Here is a 14,851-nt window from a genome sequence, read left to right as displayed (position 1 = left end):
ACCAAAGTAACTTCATGATGATGATTTTTAATGATGGAGGTCCCCAGCAGGGACAGTTAAGAAAAAATAAATTCACCAACACTGATTTGTATTTGGATAATATTTGGGGTGAAATTTTAAATAAAAGTTAACAAGGAACACAAGGGTAAAAGGAGTCTTTCAGTCTTTCAATTTGCCTTCTTCCAGGGGCACAGATTAAAAAGATATGACTGTTCTAGTAGAAAGACTTTACTCATTTCACACTCCAGAAGCTTGTAAAAATAGTAGTCTGGGGTATATTTTATTTTACTTCATTTTATTTTATTTTATTTCATTTCATTTTGTTTTATTTCATTTAGTTTATTGCCTTATTTTCACAGACTTTGCTGATCACAGAGCCTTCAAGTATTCCAGCAGTAAGTGGTCAGTGAAAGAGGCCAATGACTGTGGCCCTTTAGGAGTCCCAGTGATGCACTTTGGCATTCCCAAACAGCCCCAAGCCATGGCATCTGGCCATGCACCCTCTGAGAGTCAAAACCTGACTGAGCAACACCTTCAGCACCAGGAACATGGACCATGCCCACCCCACCTTGGGATAGGCAGTGCCAGGACCTGAGGAGAACCCTGCAGCACCCTGGATTTCAGGCAGCATTGTTCTTCCAGATGTAGCAGGCATTTCCCTGCCACCACCCCTCTGTGCAGCCCCCTGCCCCTGTGTGGTGTGAGTTCACTCCAGAAAAGAATGTGCAATCAAGATCTACAGTTGAGACCCAGGAGCAGAATGCTGTCTTTAATTTATAAAGCATATACACAAAGTGAACCCTCAATCTGATTTGTATTGTTTGTGCATATACTATTTTCCTAGTATCAACACAGACTTATGCATATAATTTCATTTGTTTCGGTTGGGTTTTTAAATTTTAAAAATTCTTTTCAGCTTCTACTGCACAACACCCTTCCAGTCCCTTTCTTTCTCTTAGTGAATTCAAATTGTACATGTGGTTGTGCAGATAAATGTGCACACACTGAGCCTCCATTCAACCCTGTGCTTCATTGAGGTTCCCAAGCTGTGTATTTCCTATTTCCCAGCTCCAGCATCTCTGGAGCTGGAGCTCTATTTATGTGCAAGTTGCTTCTAAATAATAATAATTTCCTGCATTGTATGAGAATTATTTCTGGTTATGGTTCCTGTGGCAATGGGAATGTCAGGTGAGAAGGGCCTTCAGGGATGATGACAGCAGTTATTACTTCTGCCTCCACTGAACTTCAAGAAACTCATCCCATCTTTAGGCTCTATTGGTTACCAGAGAACTTTAAAAATTGTAGTGAACCAAATAATTTTTTAAGACGCAAACCCACTTCATACTAGCATCAAATTCAAGCAACATTCCTTTTAAAGTTCCTTATTAATAAGGCAAAAAGTATTTTTGATTTTCACTGCAGTTTTCCATGTTGTACCATGTCCAGAATCTAGAAAATCTACCTGACAGATGTTTGAACACTGCAGTTAGGCAAGCCAAGTAGGTTACTAAGAAATAAAAGAGTTTTGTATGCAGTATTATAAACAATAGTGAAAAAATGTTTTTATGGCTAGCAAAACAAACCAGAAACAGAAACAAAATAGTCTAGGCTTTATAAAATATGTAAAATTGTAGGTTATGACAGTTCCTCTTTTCATCCAATGAGTTGGCCAAGAAGTAAATTCTGGACATTTTTATTTCTATTTTGGTACAGGACATGTTGTTAAACACGATCCCATTGTGACCAAAGGGTGTCCTGCAACAAATCTAATGATTGGGTGGTTGATCAATGCCATCTGCTTCCAGAACTTCTGGTCTGAAAATGCAACACAGGCACAAAGAAATGCAGTCCAGCCCCAGGACTGAGTGGTCAATGGTGTAAGGACAACTTGCGAAAGACTCCTTCAAAGGACAGAATTTCAAAGGTGGAACTTGGCATGCAGGAGCAGGGAGAAAGCTCCAAGAGTAGGAATGAGTAAAAAAAAAAAAAAAAATTAAAATGCCAAATGTGGGAAACTGAGACACAGGAATCAGTAATGCAATACAATCAGAAGTGTATGGTTGAGAGATCCCAAAAAGAGGCAGAGAGGCTTTACCAACTTGTTTGTGCACATGTTGGATAAAATGTCACATTCTGTTTGCTGTGTATTTTGGATGGTTGAAAAACTCCTTGAAGTCTTCCAACATTTCACAGGAAAAGATTCTGGGATTTTTCCTGAGGGTGTCAGAAGGGGGAGGGGTCTTTTTTCATTTAACATTTTTAGTATTCAAATTAGAAGACTTTCAGCATCCTGGGGTGTAACTCAAAAGCCTTTCCCTAGGAAGCCTGGGAGCATATCAAAAATCAATGGCATGGAGGATGGAAAAAGTTTCAAAAATGTGAGACTGGCAGGAAATACTGGCACATTTCTGTTTGATATTTACTTTCTTGGCATGCAGTGGCTCTTTTAGCGCCAATGGAAAATCCTTTAGTGCCAAGCCACTCTCAGATAAATCTGCACACAAATACACTTTGAATTGGCATGCAGCGTTTGAGATTAAGTTTTAACCCTTGCCAAAATATGCATTTTTGGATTCTAGCATCTCTCTTAAGTTAATTAGGTAACTTTAAAATACTAAAATGCTACACATGACTGATTTGAATTTGATGCATTTGAGCTCTGCAAAACCAAATGAATGGGGAAGAGTGAAAACACCTGACATGGAAGAACAAACAACGAAGGCTCTGAATTATGTAGAGACATCAAGGAAATTGCAGCCAAAAAACAACACAGCCTAAACTAATCTGTGGGGATGAGTGAGTCCCATTACAAGAACAGAGGTGATCTTCACATGGGTGGGGAATGTGGAGAGGTTAAGGAAGCACAAGCAGATCTTTCGTCTAGTCAAGTCTACAAGCACTCCTTATATCTAAAGAATTTTGAAGCCCCTTAGCCATCCTTATTAAATCCATGCTTGCACTATAACCTACTCAGAATCACAGACTTTCAAGTTCAGCCTTCAACTGAACAGTCTGTATATCCTGAAAGAAAAAAATAAAACTTTACATTATTCCAGAGTCCATGGTTTTCAGCTTAGGTCAGTGACTGGGTGGAGGTTTACTGCTGTCTGTTTTGCTAACAAAGCACTTATGTGGGAACATCTGAGATCAGCAGTGCTCCCTGCAGCAGTCTGGGAGCCAGTACTGGAGCCCCAGGTCATGCAGGGTTTGAACATCACTGCATTTCAATATAATAAAGTCCATGTGGCATCATGGACACAGGCAGGGCAGGTACACCACTGTAAGCAGTGCCATGGTCACTGAATCAGGGGTGTGGTGAGGATCGGGAGACGAAGACAGCACAAAGAAACATCTACAGTGCAAAAAAAATGTGGTCATCAATCAAAGCCTGGAGCTGGATCTTTTACCCATTTCCCAGTTATTTCTTCCTTTTCATTCACCAGCATTATGCAGAATATTTCTCAGGAAGGGAAGGTTCCTTGCACCCTCCTTTTTCCTCACAGCTTTGCAAAACAGCACTTCTGACAGGGGCCTCTCTGCTGTCAGTGGTGCAATGAGAACCCATTGGCACTTTTGGGAAGCTGGAGAATACCACTGATCAGCTGGAATTCCTGAAATTACACACTTTTTCCTGCCAGTATGTAAAGACAATATAATTAATTGCAAATAAATTAAAGATATGAGAACAGAGATCAACTCAAGAAATTCTGCTGGTGTTGTTTTTATTAGAGCTTTATTAGGCTGGTTTTTAAAGGCTAAGACATGTGAAATCAGCCTGAATCTCAATGACCTGTATGCCATAATCCCATTATTATACCTCATCAGAAAGCAATTACTTGAAATATAGCTTGCCTTAAAACAGTCCCTTTTTGGCAGAAGTAGAACAAAAAATTTACAGTTTAACCATGTCAGCTAAGACGAAGCCTAGTGCTGTTAAAAACTGCAGGTGTGCAAATCTTCCAGTGTAATGTAATAGAGTAATATTAACATTTAGCAAAACACAAGGGACATTCTCTTCAATAAGGTGCAGCATACCTTGTTTATGTCATTTATCTCTAATGTTGCTTCCTTGGTTTCAGACCAGTTAAGTCAGAGACCCCTAATACAAAGTCTCTAGACCAGTATATCTAGGCCTGACTAATGCATGAACACTGTCAGACTCCAGATTATTCTGTCTGCCCCACTGCAAAATGACTTGAAATTGTAGATTTTTCAAAAGAGGAACATCAGCTGTCATCCTAGCTTCCCAGCATTTGGCTAACTTGCTTCCACCCTGTCAATAAAAGTAGGTTTTATTAATAGAGCAGGAACTCAAAGAAATTGCTTGAAGCCTGTTTCTTAGATACACAATTTATGGTATTCAGACAAATTCACCAAAAATATGTCAGGGGGAAAAGGTTGTTTCATATATTTTCTGATCAAAGACCTTATTATTTAAAATACTGTCAGGTTTTCTTTCATCTTCAGAACTGGCAAGCATAGGAAAACATATTGCAAATAAAAGCAGCCTTCCAAAATGTCATACTGATTATGCATTCACAAGTCAGCTACTTGAGGCTCAGAGAGACAACAAATATCACAGAGCCCACTATGTGTTTTAGCTGTTGGTTTGAGAGGCTGGACAACAGCCTCTTCTACACACATTGCCAGAACAGCCATGTCACAATATGTATAACCAGTGACAGTATTTCCTAACCTATACATTTAAGTTTAGGTTAATTTCTTTTGGTGGTTGATAGACTATTGTAGAGACAGGAATCAAGTTTCACCACTTCTTTCACAGGACATATATTTACATGTTCTGTAATTTGGTCAAGTATTTTTTCCCCACTATTTCCCCAAGCTATGACAGCAACTACAATATATGACAATTTGGCTCTAGCAACCTAGCAAAACTACTGTAATACATGATTTGACACTTTTTGTGCATCAGGATCTTCTTCAAAGTTATGAGATGTTCCCCAGTGAGCACCTTTCCAACATTAACAAGGTGGTGAGAAATAAAAGGAATGCATGCTAAAATGTAACTATTAATGTGGAACTATTTACTTCTACCGACTTTAACAGTTTTTCTCTCTCAGAAAAAAATCTTTCATGTATATTTTCATTAGCATGGTATCCTCAAAAGAACAGGGAAATTGAGACTATTTGATGTCTCTTGAAGGAATGCTTTCAACTGCTGAGAATGGAGGGGAAAAGCCATGGAAGTAATTTGCTACTGAATTTCTTCATAATTACAGGGTTACGACACATGCAAAAACAATGAGTCTCCTTTTGAAATTTTACGTGGGTGAAAGGTGAAGATCAAGCTGAATTGGGTCACTTGTTTACTCTGACAGTGATGACAATCTTAAATATATAATAATCAAGAGAAGCCAAGAGCCACAGTGCCATAAATGAAAATTAACACACCCTAAATTTCAGAAAAGCCTAAAATTATTCAGTCTTTCTTTTCCCAAAATAGTTTCTGCAGATTCTGGTAGCACCAGTAAAAACTGATAAAACACCAACATAGCTTAATTATCCCCATGGTTTTTTTTATGTCCATACAGTCTGTGTCTGTAGCAGTGCCCATTATGACAACGTTTTCTTGTCTTGGAAAGCTGGCAATAAGTTAATGTTTGATGATATACACAAATTCTGCTGAATTGCTGTTTAGTGGTGTAGGAATAAGGTTTGTGAAGAAGTCATTGCATGGTGTGCCATTGACATTTTAATCCACTAATAGTCTTTATCACACACAGGTAGGAAATTCTTCAAGGATGGTGAGGCACTGGAACAAGTTGTGCAGAAATATTGTGGAAGCCTCATCCCAGGAAGTGTTCAAGGCCAGGCTGGATGAGGTCCTGAGCAACCTGGCTGAGTGGATGGGGTCCCTGCTACTGGCAGGGGTGTTGGAACTTGAGGATCTAGATGATCTGGAAGGTCTCTTCCAACTCAAACCATTCTATGACTCTATGAATTTCAGCTGAAATTAGAATATCTTTGTCAAAGAGATGAATGAATCATCATTCATCAGGACCAGTTCTAGGTCCTGCACAGATCAAAAAACATCACAGAAGGTGTTCACACGTGTCTCTTTACAAATGTAAAGATGGTGCTGATAAGATTTCCTCTTCTGAGGAAACAGAATTACAAATCTTTGTGAGAATAAAACACACCATTTCATAATTTTTTCCTAGGTTTTTATAAACAAAATATTAGATTCAACCTACCTGATTTATGTAATTCCCATCACTTGATTTCCTGGTTTAGCCCTGTAGAGATCCACATTGTGAATCAGCAAATTCTTCTGCTTTCTTTGGGTAGGAAAGGAGCCTTTTTGTGCTCAGGTAGAATTATTTTGTAGGAGTCATCCTCTTGGGGATGAAGAAGCAGATTTTAATAGGTTTTACATGGTAAAGAATTAGAGACTCCACATAACCAACTAGAGAACAGGTAAATTCAATGAGCTCGTCAGTCACACTGAGGGCTTGTAGCCATACCTGCTCTCAAATCCAGACCTCTGGGAGCCAAATAACTTCTGCACAAGATCTTCCTTATTGATCACCATAAAGACCCAAATCTTGTTTAAAAAGTAATGTAGGTAGACCTATGATTATAATTAGGGGTATTATTAAGAATGTGTCTTGAAAACACCTTCCAGGTGATCAAATCAGACTGTGATCTCAACAGTGTAACTAAAAAGGAAAAGCATTAGAGAAAAGAACACTATTTCAGGCTGAAAAGGAGTACCTGTTATGAACTAGTGAATTAACATTTTCTTCTAGATAAAATATGGCAGCATACTGGCAGTATACCCAGTTTGTCATGATGGACAAAACAATTTATTAGGTTTCTTTCATCTCTAATTTTAAAAATCACTTATCTACTTTTACAAGATGGGGGTTTTGACAAGGGCCAACAATAATGATGATGGACATACCCTTTTCACTCACAAGGGATTTTTATTTACATATATAACATTTTTCATAGCATTACCAGTATTCAAAAATATGCTGAGAAGGTTATTGAAGCAAGTCTAGATCTGTCTGTCATGTAAACATGGGGAGTGCACATATATACAGGATGATTATCAGTAGCTTAAGTGTCTTTTGTCATAATGGTATTTAAGCTTTATTTCATGTGTTCTGAGATTATCTTTAAAAATCTTTTATCTAGGAAGACAAATCACTTCTTGTGAGTTGTTCAGCCATTTGACTAAGAATTACTCTTTACCCCCAAAATCCTACAGCTCTTCTAGCATAAAACTTAAAGTCAAGATATTGTAAATATCAGGAATTGCAATTATTTGATTTAAAGTGTATTTGTTTCCTTTTTTCGGTTCTCTATATTCTTAAAATATAGTTCTTAAAAGTTATAACAAGAACTAATTTAAGTAGCAGCTCAAAAAGGCAAAGAACTCAACTCCTTTTCATCCTTACTATGTTTGGTTTTAATTTTGTAAAATGAAGTATGAAATGAAGCCTGAAGCACAAAGATTAAGAAACACAACTGTAACAAAAATGTCACCTTTCTCTGTATACGGTTTCCTGCTTCTTCTGATCCCAGTATTCATTTCCCACAGCAGTATATCTGTTTCTCTGCACAAACATATGGGCCAGAGATTGATTTCTCATCTATGGAAAAAACTAAGCATAGTAGTATAGAATCTAAGTACATTCTTTTTGCAACTTGCCTTACTTACCTACACATACCAACACGCATCAGTCCTGCAGTGGGATGGTCAGACAACATGCAAAGAAATCTCTTTTTCCAGAAAACTCAGCCTAACAGTAATTGTGGGTTTGCGGGAATAACTTCGTCACAAGAATTGACCTAATCAGAGCCTAAAGCAAAGAGCAAACATTCCTTTTGCCCACACAGGTCCCTGTCATCCAGCTCTCTTCTGCACACCCTTGCACAAGTCAGGAGGAATAATGTGTCCTCCAAAAAGCAGCTGCTATTTGGTATTAAAAAAAAATAACTAGGAGGCTTTGGCTGTACTGGTCCACAATGCTAAATGTTGGATCACAACACAATCAGACAAAGACAGAAAATGGAATCAGGAGGAAATCATGAAAAATGCTATATGAAGAGCCTGAGAGAAAGTTTGTTGAAAAGGGAAAATCTCATAATTATATTGAAGTTGTTGAATAGAAAAGTAAAGCAATGCCATGAGGCAATTTTGATGGTAATTTTTGTATTATGACATCAGTTATTTATTACTAAATATGTGCCCTTCTCAAGATGAAAATCATATGATAGAAACAGAAGTTAAAATTAATTTTTTCCCTATTAGTCTGTTTGTGATTTTTGAGAATAGGCTTTCCACTAAGCCCGCTTTTTGTCTCACTGGATGTGAATAACAAGATTAAAACTTCAAGGGCTCTGTCCTCAGCCAGTTTACATTTGAGTACAAGAGTTGAGGCTTTGGACTAAGCTATTCAAAAGCTCAATTGTGTTTTAAAAATTCAAACAATCTTAATATTTTAATATTCCCCCTCGGGTTACTGAGAAAAATCAGATTTAATACTCACCAACCATCTGATTTATATAAATATCTTATAAACTTTAATACTGGTGCCTTTGCGCACTTAAGAGCCACATGGGATATGAGAACAGGGAAAAGTTGCAGAGAAAGTCAGTGGGAAAATATCTGGTTTCTTAGTTATAAAGCAATAAAAAGCATGCATTTAAAATTACATATTTTAATATTTCACATAACCTGTACTGGATGCTGTGCAGAATGGGGCTGTGGGTTCTGAGCTTTGCATGTGCCTGTTGATGGTAACAAGTCCAGGTGGGGGGCCCTCGCTGTGTGCTCAGGCACTGTGTGGTCAAGCACTGCTGAGGATGGGGGAAACCTCATCCTCCTGAGCTCAAACTCCATGGCCACTCCTGCTTTTTATGTCATATTCCTCATCTGTGGGATTTACTGTCAATAAAGGTAACTGGGCTGCTGCCGACACTGATGGCAGTGGTGTCATTTGCTGTATAGCACTAGAATAACAGAATTCATTAGAATTCATCAGAATTCATCACCTGACTTGGACAAAATTCCTCCCTGCAGAGAGGGTTGATATGAAACAAGTGTACTGCAGAAGTTCCAGTTAAATCTTCAAAATAAGCTGCAGGCTGGGGAGCACAGGAGAGAATCCATGGCAATTGAGGCAAGAGGAACCAGAGAGTGGGGCAAGGTAAAAATGTGTCAGGTAGCCCACAATGGCAACCATCCTGCATGAATCCTGGAGGTGTGAACAGTCCCTGTGCTCCCTGGAGATGGAGAGGAGAGCTGGGAGTGTCTGAGGGGCTTCTGGCACTGGGATGGCTCTGTGATGGCCGGGGTGCAGAGGGAGGACACCGTGCAGGAGGGGACTGTGGAAGGAACTCAAGCCCATACCTTTTTCTGATGTCATCTGTTGCTGTATTGCTTCACAGCACTGTGGAAGGTTCTTTTTTTCCAGGACTGACTGTGTTGTCTTATGCTGTGAGAACCTGTGAGGGGTGAAGGCAGAGCCCTGTGCTGAAAGCTGCCATTGACCCAAGAGCGAAATGGCAAAGAGCTGCAAAACGCCAACAGCCACAAGGTGTGACAAGAGCCAAATCCCACAGTGGTTGGGAGTGGTTGTTGGACCAGTGCTGACCCCTGGCTCTGTTCAAACAGCACTGTGCTCCGATGTCACTTTGGAATCTAAGTGGTTTCAAAGCCAAAAGAAACTGACTCTTTTCACAGAGCCAGCATCTCCCCAGACAGCAGCACAACAACACAGTTACACTGGAGCCAGCAGGAATAGCTGGTGAAGCCTTCCCGTGATGACAAGCCCCCAGCTTGATGCTCCCTCTGGAGCTCTAATGGCTGCAAACAAAAGGAGACTCAAGAGAGAGACCCATGGAAGGGCAGAAGCAAGGAGCAGCCTCTGCACAGTGTTCTCCTCTCCTTCCACTCATCTTGGACAATATCACCATAGAGCAATCATCACAGGACCACTAAAAATTTAAAGAAACTTAAAAAGTTATTTAGTTCATTCTCCCGCTTTCAAATGCAGGATCAAATTTAAATCAACTCATGATAGATGATTGTTCCCCTGTCCTGAAGGAATTTCTAGTTATGGACATGACTTAATTTCCTTAGTAATTTGTTTTTGTCTTTTTTCAGTCTTTACCATTAGACATTTTTCCCCAATAGCCCACTAAACTAGGAAATTTAAGCTCATCATTTATTTTAGCAGACAGAGAAGCACTTTTTCCCTTCCTCACTGAGGAACACTCGACATGTTTGAGGCTTCCAGGACATCTTCCAGAACCCATCTCCTCAATTCCAGACTGGGAAAGGCAGACAGATGGTAAATTACTTACACAGAAAGCTTATGTGTTGGACTATTGCACCCAAGTCTGTTAATGCAACACAGATATATCAGGATAATCCATCAGGAAGAAGCCCTCTACTAGGAGCAATTATTTCAATGGTGAAATTGAGCAAATAGTAAATATTAGAAGAATCCAATCATTTTATTGAACTCTGTGGTCCAGAACTGACCTTAATCTGATTTATAGAGCTTCTCTTTTTGTTGTCAGAAAGAGTCGTATATGATGCCTAACTTCAGACTAACAGCTGAAGGGATTGGGAGTGGCATTGCTTAGTTCTGATAAACTACTGCTCCATGACCCATTTTGTATATGCCACCCTTGCTGGAAACAGATGTGAAAATGGAAGAGGTGATTTGCACATTGGCCAAGCCTTTTGTCCCATAACAGTGTTTTATAAATATAAAATGTCCAGATGATCCCCAAAAGAGGAAAAATATTTATTTCAGTGTTGATATTGACTTCTCAAAGTCTCAGATGTGTCTGTGTCTCACTGCACACTGAGACCTAAATTCACCTTCTCTAACTGAATCACCAAACTGAGGTCCTATACAGGCAATACAGAAATATAGGACCCTCCAGAGAGCTGCAGGAAATTCATTCACTAATTGCCCATTGGCTCAATTGAGGAATTAAAGGCAATTTTATTTCCAACTTCGTCACTTCAGCCAACCCAAAGCTCTAATTATGTAGGACTAAGAGAGGAATTTAAGGAACATGATCTCCTACAGACACTGTTGGGGCCCCTAGTCTCCATGCAGTGATACCAACAACATTTTCCTGCATACCTGGTTCTGATTCCTGGCCATAGCTTTTCTATACTGACTCCAACTGCAACCAGTTGCTCTGATATCTCTACTACATTGTATTCATGATACAATACACCAATCCAAGCTTTTTCTTCTGCAGAAGTGTTAGCATTTGGAGCAGCATAAATAGAAAACCAATTCTGAAACAAGGGAAAGCAGGAATCATTTTATAGAAAATATCAAATTATAGAAAATTTCTGTCTTTCTAGAAGGAAATGTAGAGAAGAAATGAGGACATACAGTTGTGTAAGCAAAGAAGCACATTTTATAGATTGTCAACAGGTAACTGGGCCTGAGAATCTAGTTTCAAAGCTTGAGACTTATTTACTACATGCAGAAGACATGTAAAGTAATATGGAGTTTCCCACAGCAAGATCACCTCAGAAGTCCTGCATGTTGACAGTAACCCACAAACTTTGCCACCTGGCAATCACTTCAGTGACCTGTGCAAAATAAGTAGATGGTCTCAACTCAGCTTCCAGATGTAAGGTGGCCACAGTGTGGGAATCTTCAATTTTAACAGTAGCTGGCAGCTATGCCAGCCAGGTCTTACATGTCCCCTGAGAGCTGGGCAGGAAGGGGAAGAGCACCTTCAGTTTACAGCCATTGATAAACACCTTGCACCCTTGCTAGTCTTACAGTACAGTAATCAGTAATTATTGATTACTGTACTGATTATTTGATTATTGTCAATATTATAATCAATTATATTAACAATTTATTATTGCACAAATTATTTACAAATGCAAGATCTGAATATTTTATTTTTTATTTCCTTTTACAGCATTTATTTCTTAACATCCTGAGTACCTGCACAACATTTTTACTGCAAACATATTTTTTGTGAAGAAATCCTCATTTTATGTATTTCTACTGCATAAGGGGGGAAAAAAGATCAAATTCAAACATCTGTCCTAAATAAAATACAACACAGGAATTTGGTCGGCAAAAGCTTTGTTAAGATAATGCAGGGCACGTTGTGTTTATAGCTGGGATGTGGCTGCTGAGGCAGTGGAGTCAGACCCTGCTTGGACAGCAGATGGTGTCCTACTGTAACACTAAGCTCCAGTGCTCAAAGAGGAATCTTAAACCAGCCTTTAAAATACTCTCCAATTTCCATTTAATTACTTTAATTGGCTTTATAGGCTATGTAATAAAAATGATGGATCTGTTTAAGCACTAGGCTGAATTAAAAGGTTTAGTATGTCAAAACCAGTGATTTTGAAATATATCTCCCATTTCTATGAGTATTTTCCAATATTTAAATGAACTTTCGAAAAATGTGATCATGCCACTTGGATGCCTGAGCAGTCCTTTTCAAAGGTACCACAGGCAAATAACTGTTAAGAATCCCACTGAGTGCCCAGGGAATCAAATGCCTCCCAGTTCTCTGGGCCTTGGAAAATGTTCTCCTTACAGTATAAGTTGTCTGCATAAAATAATGAAAAATCAAAACTTGCCATTGTTCTGATAAAGGCAGTGCAAAGACTTCTGAGCCCTCATGGGAAAGGACCTTTTTTTTCCCTTTTGTGCTGTATAGCATCTTGTGCTGCATAGCAACTTGTTCAGTGGGCATCTGGTCCCTATTGTAGCTCTCAGATACCAACAGTACAATTAAAACTCCACAGGAGTTAAATTTATTCCTGCCAAATTACATATTGTTGTTGTAATAATAAATCTAAAGGAATAATTTCATGCTTTCATTCTGCGACCAAAGACATTTTTCCTTGTATGTTTTCTTTTTTTTCCCCAGTCTTTAGGATCTGCAGAAGTTCCCAGAACTTTGTGACTGGTAAGGTGAACTGGGTGGTGAAGAGAAACCTGTTGTGTTGAGAAGCTCCTAGTCTGCTGAAGCCCCTGGACTTCAGGAAAGTACACAGGTAAAAGTGAGAGGTCCTTGCAGGACTTGCACTTTGAGGAGCCCTTCAAAGAGCTGCACAGAACCTGAGTCATGGGCGAGCCTGGTCTGGAAACCCTTCTCCAGATGTCCAAATCACAGCTGTGGTCACTGTGGGGTCTGATGCATTGCAGCCAACCAGTGTGACTCAGCTCAGAGATATCTGGAGTCTGCAAGCCTAGATTGGATTTACTGTCACTGGGAGGGCAACATTTGTTGGGAACAGTTTTGTCATTCATACTGGGAGGTGATGAAATCTTTGCCTGCTGGAGCAGATAATCATCATCTTGTACAGCCAAACCCAGTCTGGGACAGGCAGTCATAAATGGCGTTACGCATCCAATCATCACTGAATCTTTTTTAATTTTTTCCACACAGAGACTTGTAAAATTCTACTTTCTTTTTGCTTCTTTCTGAAAAAAAAAAAAAAAAAAAAAAAAAAATTATTCCTTTAGCTCCAAGTTATGAGAGTAGTGTCACTAATTTTGGTGAGATTTTTCACACAAGAAAACACTCTGGACCTGATCCCTTAGAGAAATAAAGTTAGGAGTAACAGCATGAATTAGATACCTGGTTTTCACAAAATGCTTTTATTTTCTTCCTCATCCCAGATATGACAGAGGATGCAGGGGTCAATATTCTCCAAGAACATTTACATAACTTCTTCAAAAGCAATAAAATGATGAAACCCAAAATCTGCAAATTGTGGTGATTTGTAGTGCTTTGATTTATAGCCCTGTTGGGTTTGGAGTGAATGATTTCTACAGAGACCAGTCCCTCTAATCGGAATTTTACAAGAAACGGATGTGCTAAAAGAAACAGAAAGCTAACAGGGCTTCTGGTTACATTTTCAGCCTGATTTATAGAGCTGTAAAACTCTCTGTATCAGGGATCTGACACCAATTTCTAGAAAGCTGTGAACATTTGTTTCCATCTGATTTTCCTGCAGGGCTCCTTTCTTTCACAAACAGCCCCAGTGAAATCCATGTCAGGTGTTTGAGGGTGTGGGACACTGGTGAAACAAGAGAGCTGGCAGCAAAGGAGAACAAGCTAGTCTTGGAATGTCGATTTTGGGGACAGAAGTGTACTTTTAAGGAATCAGGAAAGGAAAGGGATCTGAGGTGGGAGCAGGCATTGGCATCACCAGGGTTGAAATGGATAGGGGAGGTCTGATCTGGCACAGCAAGAGATGCTGTAGAACTGAGGGGTGCCTGGTTGAGGACAAGCAGGTGCAGGAGGCAGATGGCCAAGCCTGGAGCTGCAGCAGCCATGCCACTGCAGCAACAACCTGCACCCTGAGAGATGCAAATGCCACCTGCATGTGGATGCACTCAGACAGCAGAAGAACAAGGTTGTGAGACAAGGAAGAACTGGACAGAAAATGGGCAACAAGCCAGGGACAGGAGGTGCACTCTAGTCAGGGCTGCAGCCTTGGTTAGCGCACACAGCACAGCACAGGGACGTGGTGAGACTGGTCAGACAGGCAGAGAAGGGCCCGTGGGCTGTGAGCAGAGTGGCTAGAGAAGCGCCATGGCTGCTCTCCTCTGCAAACCTCACCAGAGCTGGGCTGCAGATGGGGACATGCACTTAACAGGTGATGCCCGTGGCCAGTTTGACAGCAAAATTCCCCAGGGAGAACCAAACCAAAGCAGCACATACACCCAGCCATGTGCAATGCCCAAGATGAGGAAGAGACGGTGGTGAGGAGCAAGATCAGGACAAGGGTCAGGAGAGGAGAGATGCAGTGAACTCACAGGTCACTAGGGGGTAGATCACCAAGAACTGTCCTCTGGACCTG

The 14,851-nt window shown here is 40.0% G+C and overlaps 2 long non-coding RNA genes across 5 annotated transcripts; one reads left to right on the top strand and one right to left on the bottom strand.

The window, feature by feature from the left end:
* Positions 1 to 4,684: 4,684 nt before the first annotated feature.
* Positions 4,685 to 9,610, bottom strand: LOC135300089 (uncharacterized). Of its 4 annotated transcripts, XR_010361968.1 has the most exons (6): positions 9,025 to 9,370; positions 7,688 to 7,829; positions 7,513 to 7,583; positions 6,486 to 6,592; positions 6,216 to 6,359; positions 4,685 to 5,968 (listed from the first exon to the last, which is right to left on the bottom strand). It is a non-coding gene; the product is annotated as an uncharacterized LOC135300089 (long non-coding RNA). The 4 variants fall into 4 exon arrangements; XR_010361967.1 differs by lacking the exon at positions 4,685 to 5,968 and having other exon boundaries at positions 6,076 to 6,359; XR_010361970.1 differs by lacking the exons at positions 4,685 to 5,968; positions 7,688 to 7,829; positions 9,025 to 9,370 and adding an exon at positions 9,383 to 9,610 and having other exon boundaries at positions 6,076 to 6,359.
* On the top strand, positions 9,417 to 13,742 carry LOC135300088 (uncharacterized). Its single transcript, XR_010361966.1, has 3 exons — positions 9,417 to 10,325; positions 12,910 to 13,036; positions 13,665 to 13,742. It is a non-coding gene; the product is annotated as an uncharacterized LOC135300088 (long non-coding RNA).
* The last annotated feature ends 1,109 nt before the right edge of the window (positions 13,743 to 14,851 follow it).

The sequence above is a fragment of the Passer domesticus genome, chromosome 4, assembly GCF_036417665.1.
Source record: "Passer domesticus isolate bPasDom1 chromosome 4, bPasDom1.hap1, whole genome shotgun sequence".
Lineage (NCBI taxonomy): Eukaryota > Metazoa > Chordata > Aves > Passeriformes > Passeridae > Passer > Passer domesticus.
The sequence above is the reverse complement of the archived record's forward strand: the minus strand, read 5'-3'. Positions and strand labels throughout refer to the sequence as shown.